Source organism: Rhinoraja longicauda, chromosome 6, assembly GCF_053455715.1.
Source record: "Rhinoraja longicauda isolate Sanriku21f chromosome 6, sRhiLon1.1, whole genome shotgun sequence".
In the NCBI taxonomy this organism is placed as follows: Eukaryota; Metazoa; Chordata; class Chondrichthyes; order Rajiformes; family Arhynchobatidae; genus Rhinoraja; species Rhinoraja longicauda.
The window spans coordinates 17,296,663-17,319,421 of NC_135958.1; positions in this window are offsets into that span (position 1 = coordinate 17,296,663).

Consider the following 22,759-nt stretch of genomic DNA (forward strand, 5'->3'; position numbering starts at 1 on the left):
TCGTCCCTCGTCCCTCGCCCCTCTCCCCTCTCCCCTCCCTCTCGGGGTCCGGCGGCCGTTAGCAGCGCGCAGCACGCCGGGACTGATTTGAACGAGGAGCAAACAGGCAACCGGTGCGGCCAGGGAGCGTCTCTAAAGCACTGCGCCGCGCACGCGGCCGCCGTCAGCAGCCAAGGGAGCGTCCCTCAATGCCCTTCCTCAACCCAAGAACGAGCAGCGCATAAACAAACCTTCAGTCTGAAGAAGGGTCTCGACCCGAAACGTCACCCATTCCTTCTCTCCTGAGATGCTGCCTGTCCCGATGAGTTACTCCAGCATTTTGTGAATAAATACCTTCCATTTGTACCAGCATCTGCAGTTATTTTCTTAAACAAATTGCTGGATATCCTCAGTCGCTGAAGTTTTTAAAAAATAAACTGCTGGAGGCGTTTTTTGTTTTTATTTTCATTTTCCTACACATTTCGTCTGCAGTTTGCTTTTGGTAATCACCAGCTGCCTTACCTGCAAAGTGCAACTAGTATTGTTCTGTTTGGTTTATATTCCACAACTCCCGCATAGAAATGAAAGGAGGATAAAGTAGGATTAGGGTAGGATGTGGTGCAGTATATATTGTCTGTAACTTTTACTTTGCCTGTCAATTGTGTATTTCCAATGGATCTCACAATGAATAACGCAAGCACTAAAGAGTTAGGAAGCATGTGCTGAGAAGTTAGAATTCAAGCATAAAATTATTTTACGTAAGAACTTTTATGAATTTTATGAATTTGCTGTGACTTTTCAGTAATGTCTGTTTAGCTCTCAGCATTTATACATTAGGGAATATGATATGGAAAGGATCACTGACCTGAAGCATTAGCTCAGCTTCCTGCTCCACAGGCGCTACCTGACCTGCTGAGTGTTTCTTGTATTTTACAAACATAAAAACATTTTCTGTTTTAATTTCAGATTTTCTGCTTTTGCAGATACTTTTGATGAACATTCAGCAACTAGATATACTGTAGAAAGAACCAAACTCTAAATGACATCCATAAAACTTCGAGATGCTGCCTGACCCGCTGAGTTACTCCAGCACTTTGTATTTACCTTCGATTTAAGCTCCAGGATCTTCCGTGAGAAACATAGTTCATAGAAATATAGCAGGTTTGAAAATGATCACTAATACCTCCAGGCGTTTTCTTAGATTATTAATTTTATTCTATGAGCTCTACAGCTGTTCCTCTCGGACACACCCTACAGTGGATAATAATTTTGTAAAACTGTACCATCCAGGCCATTCAGTTTGTTGAGCATGAGTCAGCTTGTTGAAAGAATTATGTAGGAATGAGTTGCAGATGCTGGATTAAACCGAAGATAGACACAAAATGCTGGAGTAACTCAGCATCTGTGGAGAGAAGGAATGGGTGACGTTTCGGGTCGAGACCCTTCTTCAGACGTCTTGGCCCAAAACGTCATTCATTCCTTCTCTCCAGAGAAGATGCCTGTCCCGCTGAGTTACTCCAGCATTTTATGTAAATCTTCTTGTTGAAAGAATTGTCTGATTGGTTACATTTTCCATGGAGCTGTGAAATTTTTCCCACTCCATGAAATTCCCTTTTTGAAAGTTACCATTGAATCTGCTTCCACCACCCTTTCAGACAGTGAATTCCAGAATCTTCCAGAAGTTCTCCACTTACATTACTCAAGAATAATCCTATTTTTGAAATCTCTTCACTTCATCATCATGCTGACCTAAAGGAGTCATTAGAGAGGATCAAAAAAGTAATATGTGTGAAGGCTGGGTACAGTGGCACAGCTGGTAGAATGACTGTTTCAGGGAATGTTGCCGACTGGAGGGAAGCACTGAAGCTTGGTGCAGCCAACACCGAGGCTCTGTGGGGAGGACCACAGTCTAGGGTCCTTCCGCTGCTGGACATGGGGGGGGGGGGGGGGGGGCAGGGTGTGGTGGATATGCCCCTTAAAATAAGGGAAGGGATTTCACGCCAATGGGCCACATGAGTGGTAAGGGTGGGGTAATTTTATGTAATTGGTGTATTGAATGTATGCATTGAAAGTATGTATAGCCTCCGAGAATGTCGGATGGAGTTTTGGAAGGAACATGTTTTGCAGAAATGTATTTCTTGAATAAAGTATTTTTTGATAATAAAAAACCCCAAAAACAGGTCTAAGAGACCAAGGTTCAATCCTGACTCCAGGTAGTGTCTGCTTGATGTTCGCACATTCTCCCTGTGACTAGGTGTACAAATTGTAAGGTTAATTTGTCGCAGTAAATTGCCCTCAACATATAGATGAATCGTAGAGCAAGGGAGAAGTTGATTGGGATCGAGGGAGAATAAAATGTGATCAGTGCATTGATCCCACGTTATCCTCCCAGCATTCAAATTCACTTCCTCCTTGTGCTTGAATTGCATGATTTATCAGGATGAAGTGTGTCTTTGTGGATGTTTTCTCCACTTGTAATACATAGAGTATACTAATCTTGTTATTGATCAAATTGTAGAGAAACAAATTTTAACATGATCACATTCAGAGCCACTATTTCTCCTTGTTAACTTTGCATGCCACTGACTATTTCTCTCCACGCACACAGTATACAAATAACAGGATACAGAAAATTCTGAGAGTAATTCAGACATCGAGCATAGAACAGTACAGCATAGAAGCAGGCCATTCGGCTCACAATGTCTGTGCTGAACATAATGCCAAGACCAACTCTTACTCCTTAATCCAGGTATCGTTCTGGTAAACCTCCTCTGCATCCTTTCCAAAAAACTCCACAGCCTTTTATACTGTGAATCTCTTCCTGATCTTCAGTTTTCTTAAAAGCTAATTCCCTCAACTGATTTCTATCATCTTCCCCTTGTTCCCACCTCCAATAAGCTTGAGGAACAACACCTCCTGTTCAGACTGAGCATATTGCATCCTGATGGTCTTATCACCGCGTTCAACTCATTTTCAGGTAATCACTAATGGCACACATTGATCACAACAATTCACAATTCCCATTCCCAAGCTGACCTTTCTGTCCTGGGCCTCCTCCATTGTCAGAGTGAGGCCCAGCACAAATTGGAGGAACAGCACCTCATATTTCACTTGGGTAGTTTACACCCCCAGCGGTATGAACATTGACTTCTCTAACTTCAGGTAGTCCCACTTCCCCTCTCTATCCCCTCCCTTTCCCAGTTCTCCCACTAGTCTACCTGTCTCCTACTACATCCTATCTTTGTTCCGCCCCCTCCCTTGACATCAGTCTGAAGAAGTGTCTCGACCCGAAACGTCACCCATTCCTTCTCTCCCGAGATGCTGTCTGACCGCTGAGTTACTCCAGCATTTTGTGTCGACCACAATTCACTCAGTTGCCTCCCTTTTCCTTCCTCTTCTGCTGACAATTTCCCATTGTCTTTTCCTGTTTAAAGGTTTCTCCCTGTCATTTGCTAAATTGCTATATTACTCTTTCATCCTTGTTCATTAATTGCTTCTGTTACTTATGAGGATAGAGAAAGAGGCCATTTCACCTCTCAGATGCTTGTTGGTTCCCAAAAGAGCAGTCTCATGCCCCCTTTCCTTATTCCTTTGTATCTGTGCAACATCACCCATTCTCTCTCACAAATCAATCAACTCCCCTTTTTTGATTATTTTGTCACTAATCCATACGCGGGATAATTTACAGTAGTCAGTTATCCTATCAGTACTTCGAAGATAGACACAAAATGCTGGAGTAACTCAGTGGGACAGGCAGCATCTCTGGAGAGAAGGAATGGATGATGTTTCTGGTGCGACCCTTCTTCAGGCTGAGAGTCACGATCAGTACATCTTTGGGCTGAGGGAGGAAAACACATCACCTGGGAATGTCCCACGCAGCCACGGCAGGGATGGGGATAGGGCATGAGGGAGGGTGGGGATGTACAAACTGCAGCCAGACAGCACCCAATTTTGGAATCAAAGCTGGCTCCCTGGACTTTAACACACAATCTTCCCTTTCTCTCCTCACCCTCAACGGTTTTCCTTGCACTTTAATGCATGCTTTACCTCCAACTTTTTTCGTTCATTATTCCAGAAACGTTGACAATTCTTTCCCCGCTACAGATGATGCTTGACACAAGCGGGTTGTTTTTTGAAAACTGAAACTTAACCTCTGCATTCTCTCTCTCCACAGATGCTGTCTAACCATCAATTGTAAAACACCTGCGGATCCATTGTTGAGTTAATAGCGCTGTAAATCTGTAAGTAACTTATACTTTGACCTCAAACCTCCAACCTCAAGAGAGAGATCCCTATTAGGCTCTCGTGACTTTTCTTCAATTCCCACACCAACTGCCCTTGCCAGATTATCTGTTTAGCACCAATCACGCTGTGAATTGTGGGCAGATTGTGAAAACTACAGTATATTCAATGGGAACCCATACAATATATATTTCATTTGCATTAAAATCTTTACAACTTGTGCGGTGAGAATTTTGGTACATGGATATGAAATGCAGAAATACTAGTTTGCCCAGACGTTGACTGCGTGAATTGAGTAAGTTTCTATAAATTGATTACAATTTCCATAAGTTGACGCTGGCTCACCTGAGTCCTCTCGGATTGTGTTGGGGAACTGGAGAAGCAGCTGGATGACCTCAGGGCCATCTGGGAAAACAAGAGTTTCCTGGACAAGACTTTCAGTGAAGTTGTCACACCAAGGGTACCGGAGGAGCGAAGGTGGGACTGTGAGAAAGAGAAGTAAATGTGGAGTGCAAGAGTGGCTATACCTAATGAAAACAGGTACACCCTCTTGGGAGCTGTTGGGACAGACGACGCTTCCAGTCCGAGCGGTGGACAGGTCGGTGGCTCCAATCCTAGCGATGAGACTCGACCAGCGAGACCGACGTCGGGCAGAGCCATAGTGGTGGGTGACTCCATTGTCCGAAGTACGGACAGGAGATTCTGTGGTGGCAGGCGAGACTCGAGGATGATCTGTTGCCTCCCTAGTGCCAGGGTTTAAGATGTCTCGGTCTGACTTCAGAACATCCTCGAGAGGGAAGGTGAGCAGCCAGAAGTAGTTGTGCATGTGGGCACAAACGATGTTGGGAAGAAGAAGGAGGTTCTGCAACGTGAGTTTAGAGAATTAGGAAGGCTGAACAGCAGGACTTCTCGGGTGTTCACCTCTGGATTGCTTCCAGTACCTCGTGCTGGTGAAGGCAGGAACAGGGAGATAGGGGATCTGAATGGGTAACTGAGGGGCTGGTGCAGGGAGCAGGGATTTAGATTTATAGACCACTCCAACCTCTTCTGGGGCAGGGGTGACCTGTACAAAAGGGTTGGGTTACACCTTAACTGGAGGGGAACTGACATTCTGGCAGCCAGGTTTGCCAGTGCTACACTAAATTAAATAGTTTAAACTAAATAGCGGGGAGGAGGGGTTGACAAATTGGGAGTATAAGGATGGATTTAAAGGGGAAGAGAGTACAGGAAAAGTTACGAAAGACACCCGAATTAATGGGACGGAAAGTTCAAGAAGCGATAAGAGAGTAAGGTCAGGTAAAACGAGGAACTGGTGTGAAAGGAGAGGCGAATACCAAATTAAAAGTGTTATATATGAATGCGCGAAGTATAAGAAATAAAGTGGATGAGCTTGAGACTCAGTTAGAAATTGGTGAGTATGATGTTGTGGGAATTACAGAGACGTGGCTACAAGAGGATCAGAGCTGGGAACGGAATATTCGGGGGTATACATCCTATCAAAACGACAGGCAGGTGGGAAGAAGGGGTGGGGTGGCTCTGTTGGTAAGGAATGAAATTCAGTCTCTGAAAGGGTAAAAAGACCCTAATGGGAGTTATCTACAGACCCCCAAACAGTAGCCTGGTGATAGCGTGCAAGTTGCATCAGGAAGTAAAATTAGCATGTAACAAAGGTAATGCTACAGTGGTTATGGGAGATTTCAAAATGCAGTTGGACTGGGAAAATCAGGTTGGTACTGGACCCCAAGAAAGTGAGTTTGTAGAGTGCCTCCGAGATGGATTCTTACAGCAGCTTGTATGAAAGCCTACCAGGGAGCAGGCAATTCTGGATTTAGTGTTATGTAATGAACCAGATTTTTTAAAGGAACTCAAGGTAAAGGAACCATTAGGAGGTAGTGACCATAATATGATAAGTTTTAATCTGCAATTTGAGAGGAGGAAGGTAAAATCAGAAGTGTTGGTATTGCAGTTGAACAATGGGGACTATGGAGGCATGAGGGAGGAGCTGGCCAAAGTTGACTGGAAAGGGTACCTAGCAGGGATGACGGTGGAACTGCAATGACAGGTATTTCTGGGAATAATCCAGAAGATGCAGGATCGTTTCATTCCAGAGCAAGAAAGTTTCTAATGGAAGTAAGAGGTGACTGTGCCTGACATGTAAAGTCAAGGACAGTATAAAAATAAAAGAGAGGACATATAAAATAGCAAAGATGAGCGGGAAGCCAGAGGATTGGGAAACTTTTAAAGATCAACAGAAGGTAACTAAAAAGGCAATACGGGGAGAAAAGATGAAGTACGAAGGTAAGCAAGCCAAGAACACAAAGGAGGATAGTGAAAGCTTCTTTAGGTATGTGAAGAAGAAAAAATTAGTTAAGACAAATGTGGGTCATTTGAAGACGTAAACAGATGAATTTATTATGGGGAACAAGGAAACGGGAAACGATTTGAACAGGTACTTTGATTCTGTCTTCACTAAGGAAGACACAATCTCCCAGATTTACTAGGGGACAGAGGATTTAGGGTGATGGGGGAACTGAAGGAAATTCACATTAGTCAGCTGTAAATTACCTCCAGTGTGGGTTGAGTGCCATGTGTTGATGGTCTTGTGAGACAGAATAAGTTACAGGGACATAAGTAGGAGACTGAGATTGATGGGTTTGTTCCAAAGACTCAATAGGCTGAATGGCCTTCCATGCCATTAGAAAATAAGTGAAATAAAGACCGATCTCTGCAAGAAACAAAATAAATGAAGAAAAATCAGAGGCTACAAAAAACTGTCTTTTGTCGTTTATGTGGAGCACATGCACTTGGTCATGGTAAATCTGTTCCCATTTCGGCTGGTCGGGGGAATTCATGAGCTGTAACCCATGTGCTGGGCAATGAATGGCAAGTACATGGGGATGTTTAAAGTTAAGAAGGAGGCAGTCAATCTGGGATAAAATAATCCAAAATATATCCAGTTAGGAATAGCAATGTAAGTTGCTTCACTAACCACCTTGGAGCCTATGCTAATTGCTGGTCAGGACAAGAATGGTTCTCATATCAGAGAACTAATGAGGATCTGACCTTCCTGTGGCATACTCCCTCCACAGCAAAATGAAGATCAGCTAGCTAATGAAATAACATTAATTTCTCGTGTTATTTGCAAACATTTAGGTGAGCACTAGAACCGACTCAAATTTACTGGAATCAAGAGCCCTTGGCAGGATCCAAGTATCCAGGTACCAAGATGATGAGACAACACAACCAGCCACCTCAGCAGGATCCATGTAGATGTAATAATCATGAATCTCTGGCCCTGGTCATTTGACATTGTTTTGGTGGAAAATGAAATGAAAACATGGATGACATGCTTTCCATGTTTCATTGAAAGAAAGGTGTGCCAACAACAGGACAAGCTTCTACAGACAGTTTCCGTTATAAATGGGAATTTATAACAGGAAAAGATGACAAAAAAGGCCTATATCTCCAGGAGTTCTGGTTTATTAGGGATGATCTCACTAGGTATCAGTCATGATAGTCACATGAGATAGACACAAAATGCTGGAGTAACTCAATGGGTCAGGCAGCATCTCTAGAAAAGGAATAGGTGACGTTTCTGGTCGAGACCCTTTTTCAGACTGGGAATGGGAATGGTCTGAAGAAGCGTCTTGACTCGAAAAGTCACCTATTCCTTTTTTCCAGAGATGCTGCTTGACCAGCTTACTTACTCCAGCAATTTTTATGTCTATCTTTGGTGTAAACCAGCATCTGCAGTTCTTTCCTACACAATGATTGTCACATGCTGCCATATTCCCTTAATCAAAGGTTCACGAAAAGCAGATTTAGGATTGCAGTGTGTAAGAAGGAACTGCAGATGCTGGTTTAAAACCGAAGATAGACACAAAAAGCCTTTGAATGTAATCCATGTTTAGCCATATTGTTGGGTACTTTAGTTTAACAGAGAGAGCCTGGCCTCTACTTAAGGGTGCATTAAAGAACGAATGCACTTCAATGCAAGCACTGAGCCAAGCTGCTGCAAATTTGGGAGCAGCCCCCAAAGAGGCAGACGCACCACGTGCGATGCACTGCTGCAACTTATACAGAGTGGTGCTGTGTGAAGAATGGTTGCGGCTGTACAGGGAGATGGGAGTCACAGGATTGGAATTGGAGAGGACGGTGGAGCAGATCACCGGTGGGAGATGCACTGTGTTTAAAGGTTCCAGAGCTACCAGCAGGCACTCCCAGCAAGAAGTTGTTCTGTGATGAAGACCTGAGGTTCCCACTTGGATTCCAATCTCTCAGTCACCAGGGGAGATAGGAAACAGGTTAGAATCTCATCTTTTCATCTCGAACGTGAGATGCTCCTACTCCCTCAACCATATTCCCACTAAACTGGTGAGGAGAATCCCCTTTGATGTCGGGCATCATGACCATACAGGCTCCAGATTCAACCCTCAGTCTCTGATATGTTAGAAACATAGAAACATAGAAAATAGGTGCAGGAGTAGGCCATTCGGCCCTTCGAGCCTGCACCGCCATTCAATATGATCATGGCTGATCATCCAGCTCAGTAACCTGTACCTGCCTTCTCTCCATATCCCCTGATCCCTTTAGCCACAAGGGCCACATCTAACTCCCTCTTAAATATAGCCAATGAACTGGCCTCAACTACCTTCTGTGGCAGAGAATTCCACAGACTCACCACTGTGTGAAGAAATGTTTTCTCATCTCGGTCCTAAAAGACTTCCCCCTTATCCTTAAGCTGTGACCCCTGGTTCTGGACTCCCCCAACATCGGGAACAATCATCCCGCATCTAGCCTCTCCAACCCCTTAAGAATTTTATATGTTTCTATAAGATCCCCCCTCAGTCTTCTAAATTCCAGCGAGTACAAGCCTAGTCTATCCAGTCTTTCTTCATATGAAAGTCCCGCCATCCCAGGGATCAATCTGGTGAACCTTCTCTGTACTCCCTCTAAGGCAAGAACGTCTTTCCTCAGATTAGGAGACCAAAACTGCACACAATACTCCAGGTGCGGTCTCACCAATGCCCTGTACAACTGCAGTAGAACCTCCCTGCTCCTAAACTCAAATCCTCTTGCTATGAATGCCAACATACCATTCGCTTTCTTCACTGCCTGCTGCACCTGCACGCTTGCTTTCAATGACTGGTGCACCATGACACCCAGGTCACGTTGCATCTCCCCTTCTCGTAATCGGTCACCATTCAGGTAATACTCTGCTTTCCTGTTCTTGCCGCCAACGTGGATAACCTCACATTTATGTTGGCTTACTCTGTTGAGCCAGGCAGTGGATGAGCCAGGGTTTTCAACTCTATTAAACCCAGAGAGATCTCAGCTGAGTCAACTAAATGTGGGCAGGGGGGTGGGGGTGGGGTGGGGGGGGGTCATAGTTAGCTGAATACCCTCCTCACACTAAACTGTCCAGACCTGTACCAAAGAGTGGTCCCTTGGAGAAGGTGACCAAAGGTCACCGGTGTCTGTGGACGTTTGTCGGGCCTAAAAGTGTGTTCTTAGATCATCAAAATCATCAAGAGAACTTGGGAAAGGAAGGAACAGCCACTTCAATATGCCGCTCAGTGAGAATTCAAGGCCGTTCAGTGACTGATGTGGGAACTAGCAGCAATATAATCTGATGTTGAGCAACAAAAGGTGATAAGCAGCTGGAATCAAAAGCAAATGAAGGATTTATTGAGATCAATAGCGCCGCAAAACCTCGCGTCATTAAAAAAATCTTTATCTTGCTTAACTCCCACCTGGCTGCTTTGAAGTCTTTGCCAGCTTTCATCTGGACTATCTGGGGCCTCCTGCAAAAATGCAGTAGTTCCTGAGCAGCAGGTTACATTAACAACTGGAAATTATATTGCTGTTTTAACATAATGACTTGCAATGCTTCAGGGGCACATAATAAGTCAACAAGCCACATGGAAGATATTGGTTTAAAGGATTGTCTTGAAGCAGAGAGGTTTATATTTATTCGTGTACTGCATGAATACGTGATGGTAAGATCAGCGATCGATATAGACCTTTATTTGGTATCAAGAAGGTGGTGGTGAGCCAGCTTCTGGAACAGCCCTGGCCCTTAAGGTGTGGCTACTACCCCACAATGTGTTAGGCAGGGAGTTCGGGAGCTTCACCACCGTGACCAAGGATTGGTGATGTATTTTAAAATCAGATTGGTGTGTGATTAGAGGGAACTCAGAAGGGAGAGAGATTTAGAGAGGAAATTGCTGATTTTTAGATCTTGATATTACAAGATGTGGACATTATTTAAAGATGTGGACATTATTTGGGTTTCCTAAATCATATGGCCATGTGGTTATTATTTTTCAGTTTCCTCCCACACCCCAACGACTTGCAGGTTGCTAGGTCAATTAGCCGCTGTGATTTGAGGCTGAGTAGCAGAATTGTTTGTTGGGGAGTTGAAGGAAATGCAGGTAGAATGAAAAAATGAAATCAGTGTGGATTTAGTGGAAATGAGTGATTGATGACTGGCAGCACTTGATGGGCCGAAGGGCCTGCTTTTTGTTGTTCTACGACTCTATGGATTGATTTGTAAAAGGTGGGGTGAGTAAATATAGGATATGTGTCGAGGCCAGAGTTAAATATGGAGGGGAGTAAATGGGAAATGAGCATCAACATGATGGGAGAATCTACAGCAGAGGAACCAGAGGCCTGATGGAGGACGTTATTCCACAGTATTGCCAGTCACTCAGACAATCAGTATGTTCAAGCTGCTCAAGAATCGTGTAGACATAGCAGACAAGCCTTGTGGTTTTCTCCCCATGATTGACATAGAGTGGCGCGCTTGGATTTCATCCATCCTTTGTGTTGCAGCCAAGAGGCTGTGCAAGCAGGTCACTCAATCATCATGGGCCAAAGCTTTTCATTTTCTTGGACTACTTCGAATGTATAGCATGGAGCCTCAAGGGACCACACACTACGTGCCAGTCTCTGCCCCCATTCATTTGCGTTCATCTCTCGCTGACGGTATTAAGGGATCCATCACAGATTCTGCAGTCAATGTCCAATGAGATGACAATCCTTTCCAAATCTCACGGCCAAACGAGATTACAGAGGAGAGAATGTGTGAACAGCAACTTAAAGCATAAACAGGGGATGTTACATTGGAGTTGCACAGGGCCCATCCCTTCGCTCTCATTTCTTTGCTCTCCTCTCTACTTGTAACTCTTCCTCCTTATAAATTCCCAAATTCACCAGAGCCCTCTTGACGTCATCATCTCAAGCGGTCTCTCAATTCCTGCCATCTCAAGTACAGACAAGGTCATCTTTTTATCATTTCCTTGAAATCCCCTTTCCCTCTTACATACTGGAGGTGTTGAACTGCGTCAGAGTTGTTGGAACTGCATCCATCCATGCAAATGGATGTGGGCTTCGCAGGCTGAGCCAGCATTCAATTCCCCATTCGATCTTGCCTCTGAGAAAGTAGTGGTGAGCTGCCTTCCTGAACCACTGCAGTCCTTGAGGTATGGATTTACCCACCATACTGTTAGGGACAGAATTCAAGCTTGGGTTTGTCCTGCTTTTTGTGGATAGTTGGTGAACTGTGATTGCTATTGGAGCAGGAGTCAAAGATCTGGACCACATGAGGTTGAACCCTACCATGACGGATGGAGAATTTTAATCCAAGTAATTAAATAAATAATGTTATTTTAAAAGTTGTTCTCAATGATGAAACTCTTGGATTGTATGCAAGCCCATTTGGTTCCCTAATATCCTTCAGGGGAGGAAACCTAGTCTGTATCTGGTCTAGCCCTTAAATAAGCCAGAGCTCCCAGGGTGATTGACTGTAAATGGCCTCTTCAGTACAGAGGTACCTAACTCAATGATTCACTTTAATGATTCAATGATGGGATGAACAATAAATGCAGTGAATGCTGAAACATAGAATAAAGAGGTGTGTTATTCCCTCAATGCATCTGGGTGGACATGGTTTTCATCTGGCTATGGTTAATTTGTAGAGCAGCTTGGTTCATTCCTCAGTGCATTGACTTAGCTGATCAGCGTGACTTTGAAGGCTGACTCTTGCCATTTAGTTTAGTTTAGTTTAGTTTATTGTTTAAGCCGTCCACAGTGTACAGATACAGGATAAAGGGATTAGTGCAAGTCAAAGTCCAGTAAAGTCTGATTAAAGATTGTCCGATGGTCTCCAATGAGGTAGATGGTAGCTCAGGACCGCTCTCTTGTTGGTGATAGGACGGTTCAGTTGCCTGATAACTGCATGGAAGGCACTTTCCTTGACAAATTCAGCGACACCATCTTGCATTCATCGTTTCCCACCGATCCTTGACGAGATGGCGAAGGGGGTAGCTATGGAAACACTCCAATGATGGCTCAGAGGAAGAAAGTTGGAAAATTTCAAAGTTATTGCCTGTGGCAATCCTTTCTATTAAAAACCGTGCAAAGGGGAATTCAGTGGTGATGGATCGTGATGGGTTTTTCCAACAGGTGGCGAAGGATAATTAGAAGGATGATGTGGGACTTGACAGGATGGTCAGAGTGATAGAGGATGCAACAGCTGACAATAGCTTCTGGGCCATTGGAGGAGAGACTCAACCAGCTCTCTTTCCAATAAATAGGACCATGTGAAGATACAAAATGGATTAAATCATCAGACTTTGCCAAGTGTCAGTCAAGGCCAGATGAAAAATCAGCTTGTGGACATGACAATAGATGTGACTTGACTTGACTTGAAGGTACCTGTGCAATGGAGAATCGATGGACCACTGCACTCTTGGAGATGCCGTCTTTAAGCTTTCCAGTTTGTATATCACAGTGCTGTTGATGTGAGCTTGCTGTGTGATCCACAAGTGTTTGGATGGGATGAGTGAAGAATACTTCCTCTTGTGGAGAGAATCGAAAACAACAGGTAACCGTTTACAAATAAGGAGTCGCCTGTTTAAGACAGAGATGAGATGAATTATTTGTCCTCTCAGAGGGTTGTGAATCTTTGGAAAAACAGTGGAAGCAGACCTTTTGAATATTTCTAAGGCAGGAGAAGATAGATTTTTGAGGAGCAAAGGGGTGAAATGTTTGTGGGGGTAGGTGGCAATGTGAAGCTGAGGCAGTGATCAGATTGGCCATGAGTTCATTAAATGTGGAACAGACTCAGGGGGCTAAATTATCTACTTGTGCTCCTGATTGCGCCAGTCTGTGTCAATGGTGCCCCACTAGAGATGGCCGAGAGCTTCTAATTCTGTGGCGTAGATATTGCCAATAATTTGCCCTGGTCCAACCACATTGATGCTATGGTCAAGAAAGCAGACTTCTAAAGAAGACAGAATATATTTGGCATGTCTGCAATGCCTTTTACCAATTTCTACAGACGCACCACAGAAAGCACCCTATCGGAATGTGTTGTAGCCTGGTATGGAAACTGCCCTGTTTCGTACCGCAAGAAGTTGCAGAGATTTGTAGGCACAGCCTGGTCCATCATCCATACTGGCCATTCCCCGTTGACTCCATTTCACGCCACCTCGAGAAAGCAGCTATGGTAATCAAGCATCACTCATACCCACTTCTCCCATCTCCCGTCAGGCAGAACACACAAAGGCTTGAAAGCATGTACCACCAGATTCAAGACAGCTTCTTCCCTGCTGCTATGAAAATCTTGAAAGGGCCTCTCGTACCTTAAGAAGAATTCACAATCTTCCAATCTGCCTTGATGCTGCCCTTGCACTTTATTTATCTGCACTTTCTTCTGAGCGGTAACACTCTATTCTGCACTCCGTTTCCTTTCCCTTTTTGCACTACCTGTTGCCCTCATGTACGGTATGATTTGCCTAGGTTGCATGCAAAACAAAATTTATTAACCGTGTGTCGGTACATATGACAAAAATAAACCAATACCAAAACAAATATCAATACCAAAACCAATACCTCATATTCTGTTTGGGTAGCATACAACCCAAGAGTATGAATATTGCATTCTCCAATTTCAGGTAACTATTCTACAACCACCCCTCCCCCCCCCAACCCGGCTCTCCTTCCCTGCCTCTTCTATTCCCCTCTCTTCTCTGGGCCTCACCTGGACTGGCACCATCTCCCCCCTCCCTCTGCCCATCCACCTATGTTTCTTCCTCTGGCTGCACAATTCACAACTCTGCTATCCTTATTTCACACTATGTCTTTTAATCTCTGGCTTTTGTCCAACCATCTGCCTACCAACCCCCCCCCCACCCACCAAACCCCTCCCCCTCACTCCCCCAAACCTCACCTAAATCCATCTATCACTTACTGAGCTTTGTCCTGCCCCACCCTCTCATCTAGCTTTCTTTTCCACCGCTCATCTAGCTTCCTTCTCCACCTCTCATCTAGTTTTCCTCTCCACCTCTCATCTAGCTTTCCTCTCCACCTCTCATCTCGCTTTCTTCTTCCCCACCCCCTCACCACGATCATTGAAGAAAAGTCTTGACCTAAAACCTCACCTATCTCTTTTCTCCAGAGATGCTGCCTGACACCTTGGGTTACGCCTGCACTCTGTGTCTTTTTTTCTAAACCAACATCTGCAGTTCCTTGTTTCTTCATTGCCAATACTGAATGGTAAGTTTATGTGTGTGTGTATTTGGCTGTTTTCTCCTTCACCTTACAGCCATCATTTCATCAGCTGCAAACGTTTATTGGCTTCTTCAAGTTAAATTTACGTTCCTGTTCAGACTGGGGATTCCTCCCTCGCTGCCAAACCTGGCACTGGGACTAAGTGCCGCAGCAAACTCCACCGATGGCGAGCAAGTGTCAGAGTGCCAGGCACGCATATTTTGGCTTCAGCTGTACATCTAATGCTTTGTCTCCACTCCGTTCCTCCTCTCCCCGGTCAGGCAGTTAGCCCTCACTGCTCCCTGTGTGAATAATGGGCGCCGGACCAAGATACCAGTGAGCGGCCGTTGAAATAACATCCAGGGGGAGTGAGTGCATTGTTGGAGAAAATTGGCAAAGGAAAGAATGCGCATTGAGAGCGTCAAAGAGATACTGAAGCAGAATTTTAAGTCAGGTCTTTGATGGATTAGTTTTCAAAACACTGACTGAGGCCAGTTTGGATTCCAATCACAGGGCATTAATCCCAGTTCTGGAACCGGAATCAATTTTGCAAATACTGAAGGAGAAATGCCTTTGCCAGTCTATGTCCCAATCCCGTGACATGCGGAGAGAGCTTCCCATTCACCGGGGATGATCTGTGTCGATTCCCCACATGCTCCTGATTAGAGTTATGGTGGAGCTCGGGCCTGATCACTTGGGTAGCAGCGTTCCTTGTCAGTCTGTCACTGGACGAGCGTGACAATTCCAGGGATCCTGTCCAATCCGGAGCTCGCTGTCTGTTGGAAAGGGCTACCATCAGTTCCGGTCGCAAGGATTATTGGGAATGTTGAAATGTTCATCGGTGAATAAAATCCCAATGGCCAAGTTTACAACAATCCTCAGGCTTTCTAACTGAACGATCCTGGGCTGGCTGCTCACGAATGAAAGGTGTCTATTACCCCCGACATCCCGTTCAATAAGGTCACTGGAACATCCCCAGTCAAAGTGACCAGCAAGGTCAGAAACCTTTGAGGGCTATAAATTTGGGAGTCACAATCAAAAGTTTGACGAGACCATGAGCTCTTACTTAGTTGAGTTACGGAATATAGAACAACACTGCACAGTGATACAACTGGTAAAGCTGCTATGACACGGCTCCTGTAACCTGAGTTTGGGCACTGTCTGTGTGGAGTTTGCACGTTTTCCTTGTGACAGTGTGGGTTTCACTCCAGTTTTCACCCAAATCTCCAAGACGTGCAGAAAGCTAGGTTAAGTGGCTGCTTTAAATTGCCTCGAGTGCATTGGTGAGTGGCAGAACCTTGGGGGGTGCATAGGAATGTGGGAGAAACATTGGATTAACATAGGATTAGTTTCAATGGGTGGTTGATAGTTAGCATGGAGTTGATGGGCCGAAGGGACTGTTTCAATGCTGTGTGACTCCATGATTGAAATTTCCAGACTGGGTGTACTGGATATCGAGGAGTCAATTTGCGCGCTGACTTGCAGGTAATTGTGCTCAGGATGACACATCAACACACTGGATCCAAACATGGACGGGGCCGGTCAAATTGATGCAGCCTTGGGCATGGCATCAAAAAACACAAGAGCTAAAGTCTCGGTCAACACAGGATGAAAAGCCTAAGCCCCACAATCAGGTCTGAGCAGCCCCTGATGGTCCATGTGGATTTGTTTACATAGTCTCACAATGGCAGTGAGGGTTGCAATGCCACCCTTGCATTCTGCAGGTTGTGAGAGTGACATGCTGTAGCCCAGGAACTAAAAACTGTTGGAGGAACTCAACGGGTCAGGCAATGTGTGGAGGGAAATGGACAGACCTTTCGAGTCAGGACCCTTCTTCAGACTGAGGAGTTGTTCCCTGTATTCTCAAACCCCAGCTAGAGCAAGAACTGGAAATGTCAGAACATCGTGGAGTGTTGGTACAATGTTCCAGGCTTCTGCGGTTTGATGTCTTCATGTCTTCTTTACTGACAATCTGTCTAAATTAATTTGGTGAACTGTCCACATCTTCCAATATGTCACGATGATAGGACAGACTATAAGGTAAGATGGTCAAAAATGGATTCGTAATGGATCTAAATGTGGTGGAGAAAGGATATTAGCGGCAGAAATATGTTGTGTGTAAGAGTTGGCAGGTGAAGTTCGGGCGCAAGGATAATGAAAGTGATCACGATCCTTCAGTGACTCATTCTCTGGAGGCCCTTTCTTGACCTGAACATCACCTGCTAACTCTTCCAAGGTCATTTTAACAAACAATCATAACTTTCACACGGCAATTTTATCAATGGAAAGCCATCATAGAATCATATCAAACCACTTAATTCTGTGCTATTCAAATAGATATTAGGACTGGTGATCAAAAGTCGATCATTTTTAAGAGTTGTCTTAAAAGGAGAAAAGAAAGGTCAAGAGGTTGAAAGGGAAGATTCCATACTTTGGGAAAGAGGCGGTTGAAGTAAAAAGGAAGTGAGGTGGGAATTTTGTGCTTATCACTTGGTAATGTGGTCTCCCGAATTTGCTTAAAATGTTCGCCGGGATTGAGGGGAATTTTGTAGGATGCTTACAATAAACTGATCATTCTGCTCTCCTTTGGTGTGCACTATTACAGTCTGGTTACCTAGTAATATTGACAATTTATTGTGTTAATGATGATTGTATATTTATTTGGAGTGTTGTTGCATGAATGTGTGCGTTAATCTGCGCCAAGTAAGAGATTTATTGTTGCATTCCTGGTGCAAAGACAATTGACCGCTCTTGACGCTGAATCTGAGCCAGTGTGGACCGGAGGAGTGATGCCAGATTAGGACTGGATCAATGGAACGGCAAAGGCTTTTACTGTGTGTAAAGCACTCTCTGATGGGCAGTGTGGACTCTTATACAACTACACAAAAGCACACACAATTCCAACCTTAAATCATACTACGACATCACAGAGCAGATGCCAATATTGGATTGTGTACAAGCTTCACAAAATGTAAACAACAATCAAACAAAGGAAAAGAACGTAGAAACTGAGCTTCGATTTGATCCAGAACATAGGTTCAACTATAAACACCATCAAAACTAAGGGACAGCTAGGCTCGAAATCGGGCACAAAGTGGACAGTAGATGGCAGTCAAGGCGTTGCTAGGTAACTCTCAGATAGTTGATTGAAAAGGGGTTTCAGCAAACTGCCCAAGGAGGCACTGCCCCTTTAAGGTAAAACTCAGAAGGAATGACATGAAGAGAACGGCTTCACTTCTATCGCAGCAGAGATCCAGCGCAGAGCAGTGTCACAACAACAACTCATCATCTGTGGTTTGTCTTTTCCCGCTACACCACCAGGTTCAGGCAGGCCAAGCTCCATCCCACTGTGCCACAATGTCTGGCACAGGAGAAGGGCTTTTGATGTTCCACATCCAAGACGTAAACTTCCCCGGGCATTACATGCTTTGGCTGCATGACCAGCTCCCAGCCAGGCAGATACAATGGTACTCTGACAGAGAGTGCAGGGAGAAAGCCAAAGGCAGTTGGACTGACACCCTTGGCCAACAGATCGACTCATTATTTTAGAAACCAAGGCATTAACTATTTCAGGGCTAACAGCAGTCGTCACTGTTGAATTCACCCACAATTATTCTTCCTTGTCTAGAGGCTGCAATTTCACCGTGACGGGTGCTCCTGGTTAGACAGGTGCATTGAATGGAGGTGTGAGTTGGGCTACCCTTTTATCAGATGGTGGCCCAGGGATAGGGTTGCCAACTGTCCCGTATTAGCCGGGACATCCCGTATTTTGGGCTAAATTGGTTTGTCCCGTACGGGACCACCCTTGTCCAGTATTAGGCCCGGGGGGGGCGGTGTAGGCCCGGACGCTGTAGGTCTGGACAGTGTATGTCCAGACACTGTAGGTCCGGACAGTGTAGTTCCAGACATTGTAGGTCCGGACAGTATGGGTTCGGACAGTGTAGTTCCAGACATTGTAGGTCCGGACAGTGTGGGTTTGGACAGTGTAGGTCCGGAGGCCCGGGCGCCACCTAATGGAGGTTGCATAGCAACCCGCCTCCCGGCCCGGGAGGTCACATGGGGCGCGGGGTGGTGACGTCACCTTGTCCCGTATTTAGGAGTGAGATAGTTACCACCCCTACCCAGGGACTATTACACCCGATGACACGGTGGCACAGTGATAGAGTTGCTACCTTACAGCGCTTGCAGCGCTGGAGACCTAGGTTCGATTCTGACTACGGGTGCTTTCTGTATGGAGTTTGTACATTCTCCCCATGACCTGCATGGGTTTTCACCGAGATCTTCAGTTTCCTTCCACACTCCAAAGACGTCCAGGGATGTAGGTTAATTGGCTTGGTGAATGTGTAAATTGTCCCTCGTGTGTGGGATAGTGTTGATGTGCGGGGATCGCTGGTCGGCGCACACTTGGACGGCCGAAGGGCCTGTTTCCACGCTGTATCTCTAAACTAAACTAAACTAAACTAAACTAATCTAAACCAGACCAGTGTGCAGGGTACGAAACTGGGATAATTCTTAGCAAATCTCACTGAAACAGATAAATCGACTAATATTGATAATTGTGAACTTTCTGTTATTTGCAAATATACAATAATCAAATATATATATTTTAAAAAAATATATATATATATAAAAAACATGCAAAGTATAGAAGGAAAGGGCTTTTTTCTGGTAAGTGGGATTAGTGTAAAAGGTTGGCAGGGGCCAGATGGACTGACGGGCTCATCTATGATCACTGATTCTACGAGAAGAAAGCCTTCACCCCATTGGTTCTGTGGTTCGAGAGCCAGTCTAATCCCACTTTCCAGCATTCGGTCTGTGACCTGTTAAGTCGATGGTTCTCCAAGAATACATAACCAAGTTTAAATGCAGTGAGGGCTTCTGCCTCTCCCACCCCTTCTGGCAGTGAGTTCCTGAACCCTAACACTCCTTTTACTCCTCTCCCTTCTCTAATCTTTTACAGTTACTTTAACTTTATGGTTTCTGCCTCTCTGGCTCCTCGGCTCAGTGGAATAGATCCTTTCTATTTATTCTATTCAGGCTAATCATAACTTTCTATGCCCTGATCAAATCTACACTCAGCTTTCCCCGTTCCAAAGAAAATACCTTCAACTCACAATAGCTACAATGTTCCAGAGCTGGCAACGTCCCACTCCAGTCCAATCACACCTTCCCTGGAATGTGGTGTCCTGAAATGTACACAATGCTCAACCAGTGGCCCGACCAGTGTTGTAGTCTAGCCTTGTTTTATATTCTGCACCGCATCTCATGACTTTCCGCATTACAGAATCCAAAGCCTTTGAACATACAGTGGAGAAGTATTTGCAAGACAAGGTCATGGAAAGGTAGGGTGGATTGGGAATACATGGAGGAGTTGAGAGGAAACCTGTGTGCAAAAAAGGTTGTGTTAATAGATGCCCTAGCATGGCAAAGCAATCCATACCACTTCAGGAAAAGGCGCTGTGTAGTTTAATGTGGGGAATGGAGCATTTTTGCATTACCGACCGTCCCAGGGTAATAGACATTCTGTTTTTACAGAGGCCTACAAGTCAATTTTATCAGCAAATTGGAGAATACACAAAAATCATTCAGTATGGTAACTCTACCTGCACCATAGAACCCAAAGTGCTGGTGACCTTCAGTAGGTCGGGCAACATCTCTGGAGGACATGGATAAGTGACGTTTCAAGTCAGGAGCCTTCTTCAAATTGAAGACACGTTGCTATTCATGTTCCCGCTAACGAACACCCGCTTGGCGGAACTTGTCCTCACCTTTAACAACTTCTTTTTTTACTCCTTTCACTTTCGTCAAGTTAAAGGTGTAGCATGGGTACCCGCATGGCCCCCAGCTATGCCTGCCTTTTTGTTGGTTACGTCGAACAGTACTTCTTCCAAACGTACGCTGGCACCATCCCCCAGCTCTCTCTTTGCCACAAACATCCCCCAGCTCTCTCTTTGCTACATTGGCGACTGCATTGGGATTGCCTCCTGCAACTGTGCAGGATTGGTTGATTTCATTAACTTTGCCACCAACCTTCATCCTGCCCTCAAATTCACTTGGACTATCTCTGATATCTCTCTCGCATTTCCTGATTGCTCTGTCACCATCGTAGGGGACAGACTATCGATTGACATCTACCATAAGCCCATAGACTCCCACAGTTATCTGGAGTTATTGTGACTGAGAGAAGAACTTTGTCTCCAACTTTAATTTAAAAATTATGCTCTCTTCCAGACACACCACAAGCAGAAACATTGTCATAAGGTCATCAGGTCACAAATGATAGGAGTAGAATTAGGCCATTCAACCCATCAAGTCTACTCCTCCATTCAATCATGGCTGATCTATCTCTCCCTCCGAACCTCATTCTCCTGCCTTCTCCCCATAACCTCTGACACCCGTACTAATCAAGAATCTATCTCTGCCTTAAAAATCTCCACTGACTTGGCCTCCACAGCCTTCTGTGGCAGAGAATTCTACTGATTCACCACCCTCTGACTAAAGAGATTTATCATCTCCTTCCTAATAGAACATCCTTTAATTCTGAGGCTATGACCTCCAGTTCCACACTCTCCCGCTCCGGGAAACATCCTGTCCACTCCACTCTATCCAAACCTTTCACTATTCTGTACGTTTCAATAAGGTCCCCCCTCAGAGCTTAGGGACAGTAGCTGAAGGCCAGTGCCAGCAGTGGAATCATGAATGTTGGGACTTCACAGTCCAGAGTAAGAACAGTACAGACATCCAGGCAATGGAGGAGATGAGAGAGTTGGCAGGAATGAGAACAGCGAGGGATTTGAAAACAAGACTGTTTTGTCTTGAGGCACTGTTCACCAGGGATTGATAATGGGAGAATGTGGGAAGCAGAAGAGAAGAATCGATCCGAGCTGCCCAGGCCTAACTATTCTCTTTAGTTGGACTTGATGTTAAGCCAGGAATGTTGTAAAATGCCCACATGAAAGGTTCTGTTCCTTACCTGAGATTCATTGGAACAGCATAGGCAATGGTGGGCAGAGAGGGCAGGAAGCAAGGGTTTCATGTGCTGAGTGGCACCACAGGTGCAATCAGACAGTCCACGGAGACATTCATTGCTCTCGGTGTGCAGGTCGCGGCATGTGGAACAAATACAACGTACGTGGACAGAAGAAGTTATTTCCCTGGGCAATGGGAAATGAGAAGGTTTGCAGATTCAACTTCACCAATTCAGATGTGGGGAATGGTAGTGAAGCAATCCTCAGTGCAAGGATATGGGCCAAGTGCTGGGAACTGAAATTAGACATACTTTGATGTATGACTATTGACTCATCTGGGCCTATACTTGTTCCTGTCATACTGCCAGCAAGGATACCATTCCATTCTCTCGGATCCACCTTGAACCCAGATGAGAATTGACCTGACATGGCCAGTTCCCACACGAAAGATTCACGCCACTCATCCATAACTGGTAGGGCCCTCGTGCGAGTCCAATTCACTTTCTCCGCGCCATTGTACAAGCCTTTTCTCTTCCTGAAACACATCAATATTACCCTTGCTCTTGCCTCCACATTTAGCCACTGAACACAGAACATAGAACAGTACAGAGAAGGAACAGGACCTATGGCCCACCATATCTGTGCTGACCATGATGCTAATCTTCTGCCATTTCTGCCACTTCCAGCAAAATATAATCACAAAACAAGTTGAACCCCTCCCCTTTGAGAGACATCAAGCGACCATTCCTCCACAAGGTTCAGTACTAGTCCTTAATCACTCTGAATGTCTCTCTCCCCTTTGCACACAATCTTCCCAGATGGTGGAAGCAGATCCCATAACAATCTTTGAAAGGGAATTGTGTGCACACCTCAATATACTTACATGGCATGTCTCGTTAAATAGAGCTGGGACAGGTACGATGAGCTCATTAATCTTAGGTTGGTACATTTTTGAGTGCTTTCAGAATGTTAGCACATATCAAAACAGAAAATGCTGGAAACACTCATCACTCAAT